Genomic DNA, 4,271 nt, shown 5'->3' with positions numbered 1-4,271 from the left:
TTTAGAATTGAGGCACCTTAGACTTACATATTTTAATTTAAAAAAACCTTTGAAATTCACTGAAAAAGCCATAGGTTTCAGGCACATTATAGTTAGAAATTAGCATTTACAAAACCTTTGAAATTCACTGAAAAAAGCATAGGTTTCACACCAGTTATAGTTAGCTGGACATTTTACTCATACAAAACAATTGAAATTCCCCCGTTATAGTTAGTTGTACTCACTATAACTCGCGCGCCCGCAATTCACTGCTGATGATGTCACATATTACATCATTCATGACATGGTTAGTGACATCACTGATGACATCACTGATGACACCTCAAATGACATCACTGATGACATCACTGACTATATATATATATATATATATATATATATTACCTACTGGCGGTCGCCAGTAGGTAGTTATAGTTAGGATTGGCTACCATAGGAAATCCACAACATTCTATTGGGAATAACTTTGGCGCCGGTGGAGCAATTTGTGTGTAATTTTCCAAAGTTTTGGCCAGCTCCGCTGCGCTCCTTCCCTGAAAGTTGCGGGGGAATTCGTGAAGCGGAGGCTGAGAAAAAAGGGGGGTCCAAAAACATGTTTTTCCCATGTTAATTTCCATAGGACGGTCTGACAAGTCTACAGCCCGAACCGCTGAACGGAAATACGCCAAACTTGGCAAAATTGTAGGGACTGGTACGCAGATGTCCCTTTGCTATATTTGCTGACAATTGCTCCAGTGGTTTTTTTTAAAATTACCTTCAAAAACACATATATATCTATAGGCGCTCTCCGAGCGCTCACCGGTACGCGTACCGGGGAGCGCACCCGGCGTACTACAGGAGTGTGCGAGCGGAAAGCTGATTGGTTGTCGGGTGTCTGTCAATATTCTAAACAGTCCGGAGAGTCCGCCATCTTGTGTCTCGGTAGAATCGAGACTCAAGAGGTGAAAAAGAAAGGGGGGAATAATTAAAAGGGGGCAGAGTAGACACCCCCTGACCCCCTAGGTTTTCTGAGGGGGGCCTAGAAGGATTCTTAAGGGCAAAAAAACTTTTTTATTTTTTATTTTCGCGGGGTAAACGCTGGATGCGCTCCCAGGTGCGCGCTCCGGTACGCGCACCCTGAGCGCACCAAGGGGAAAAACAGTGTAAAAAAGTAGAGTAAAAAAATAATGTAGAGTGTTTAGAGGTAAGTTAGCTCTGAAAAGAGCTGTTGTGTTAAGTGGGTGTTTTTTGTACCTACAAGTAGGTACCAATGCAGAGTCCTATATTCAAGAGGAAAACTCTATTCCCCTCATCTGTAAAATGCACACCATCTCTCCTATAGATGTCTTGCATGTTGTAACGCAAGTTGTTGTGGTAAATGGAACCCATACCATAGTCTCTAAGGTATGCAGAAACAGTTTTATTTACATGTTTCCTTGCTTTCTCAATCTGTGGACAAAATTGGTTGGACCAGTTCCATTTTTGCCTTTGGAATATATTAGAAAATACCAAGGCAGTTTTTGGAAAAAGTGACATCAATTGCCCAAAGATGTCCTTTAAAAGCATTTCCAGACCTACCCCAGTCAAAGTGCCTAAATCATTTCCACCACAGTGCACAATTATAAGGTCAGGGTGTGGTAAATGCATAAAGGATTTTACCAATGGTATCAATTGGTGACTCCTCAATCCTCTCTGTCCAATCCATACAATGTCCACATTTGGTAAATCAAGATTGTAAATACCTCTGTTAGCTGCATATTTTTGACTCCAGTGGACATAGCTATGACCCACAAACCAGACATTTGTCATTTTGAAGATAGATGTGCTTGTATTCAGATGAGTTGTGGAAATGAAATGGCAGTTTGAAAGTAAGAGTTATGTAAAAAAGTGGTTGAGATTCAGTGCACTTGAAAAACAAAAAATGATTGGTGCTTTTTTAACATTCTCCACTGAAAACTAGGGTGCATGCTTTTGTTTTTTGAAAGAAGTTATTTCAATGGTTGAGGAAAAGTCGTTTCAAGAAACATTGCACATGATTAGCTGGTACATTGAGTGGTCAAACACCCTTGCTGCTTTTTTTTTGCAACATAGTATGATAAACTTCTTAACTGTGTGCTGGGTGAGCTGGGAGTTACCATGGTAACAGGGGAATGAGCACTGGGGGGATGGGTGAATGTTATGTGACTTTCAAAGTGTTCAAAAGTACAACCAATTAAAATGTGCAGTTTCTTACTCCTCTTCATTAACTCCTTCTCTTACTCCTTCTGTCCTCTTACTTCTACACTCCCCTTCCCTCATTCTCTCTCTGTTAGCCTCATTCTCTCCGTCCCCTTAGTCTCTCACTCCTTTTCTATCACGCTCACTCCCTATAACTCAGCCATACTCCTACACTCATCTTATTTCAGACCTTCTCCTTTACTTTCCTTCCTCTGTCTTCCCATCCTTCGCTCTTTCTCTGTTTTTCCTTCCCTTACTCTCCTTACTCCACTTCACTAATTCCTTCGCTTACTCCCTCTGTCCTCTTACTTCTACACTCCCCTTACCTCATTCTCTCTTTGTTAGCCTCATTCTCTTCGTCCCTTTAGTCTCTCACTCCTCTTCTGTCACGCTCACTCCTCTTCTGTCACGCTCACTACCTATAACTCAGCCATACTCCCACACTCACCTTCTTTCAGACCTTTCTTTTACTTTCCTTCCTCTCTCTTCCCTCCCTTCGCTCCTTCACTCTTTTCTCTTCCCTTACTCTCCTTACTCCACTTCTCTAACTCCTTCTCTTACTACCTCTGTCCTCTTACTTCTACACTCCCCTTCCCTCATTCTCTCTCTGTTAGCCTCATTCGCTCTGTCCCCTTAGTCTCTCACTCCTTTTCTATCACGCTCAATCCCTATAACTCAGCCATACTCCAACACTCACCTTCTTTCAGACCTTTTCCTTTACTTTCCTTCCTCTGTCTTCCCATCCTTCACTCCTTCACTCTTTTCCCTTCCCTTACTCCCCTTACTCCATTTCAGTAACTCCTTCTCTCAATCCCTCTGTCCTCTAATTTACTCACTCCCCTTCTCTCTCTCTCTCTCTGTTACCCCCATTCTCTCCGTCCTCTTAGTCTCTCACTCCTCTTCTATCACACTCACTCCCTATAACTGAGCCATACTCCCACACTCACCTTCTTTCAGACCTTATGTATTATTTTATTTCCTCTCTCTTCCCTTCCTTCACTCCTTCACTTTTTTCCCTTCCCTTACTCTCCTTACTCCACTTCACTAATTCCTTCTCTTACTCCGTTTGTTGTCTTACATCTACACTCCCCTTCCCACATTCTCTCTTTGTTATCCTCATTCTCTCCGTCCCTTTAGTCTCTCACTCCTCTTCTGTTACGCTCACTCCCTATAACTCAGCCATACTCCCACACTCACCTTCTTTCAGACCTTAACCTTTACTTTCCTTCCTGTCTCTTTCCTTCTTTTGCTCCTTCACTCTTTTCTCTTCCCTTACTCTCCATACTCCACTTCACTAACTCCTTCTCTTACTCCCTCTGTCTTCTTAGTTCTACACTCTCCTTCCCTCTTTCTCTCTGTGTTAGCCTCATTCTCTCTGACCCCTCAGTCTGTCTCTCCTCTTCTATCACGCTCACTCCCTATAACACAGCCACACTCCCTCACTTATGTTTCTTTCCTCCCTCACTCAGGGCCACATTTATGAGAAATGACGCATCACTGTGTGACAGCAGCGATGCGTCACTTCTCAGTGCGCTCTCCTTAAGACATTCCTTATGCGTCATATTTATTGTATGACGCATCATGTCGCAAGGAGATACAGATATGTCAGTATTTCTGACGTATCTGTAAGCGCAAAAGTGACGCATTGCTGGAATGTGTCACAAAAGTGACGCAACTCCAGCAATGCATCCTTTCACATGGCGCAAGCCCCATGTGAAATGACCTGCATCAGTCTTACGCCTGCTGTGAGGCAGGCGCAAGATTTTGTCGCAACGGCGTCCTGAAAGAGACGCAGTGAAATCTCATAGATTTTACTGTGTCACTTCTACGACCCCTCCTTGCGTCAATATGCCCCCTTTGCATATATTATACCTGGCGCAGGTATAATATGGCGCAGGGGTTTACAAAGTGACACATCTACCTAGATGCGTCACTTTGTTAATATGACTCAACAAGGCCATTTTTTTACACCACCGGTTCGTCACAAAAAGTGACGCACAGGCGGCGTAAAAGTGACGCATGGCCTCATAAATGAGGCCCTCAGTCTTCTACTCTCACTTTTTCTTTCACTTTCTCTG

The sequence above is a fragment of the Lissotriton helveticus genome, chromosome 6 (genome assembly GCF_964261635.1).
Source record: "Lissotriton helveticus chromosome 6, aLisHel1.1, whole genome shotgun sequence".
Classification (NCBI taxonomy): Eukaryota; Metazoa; Chordata; class Amphibia; order Caudata; family Salamandridae; genus Lissotriton; species Lissotriton helveticus.
Note: the sequence above shows the minus strand (reverse complement) of the source record.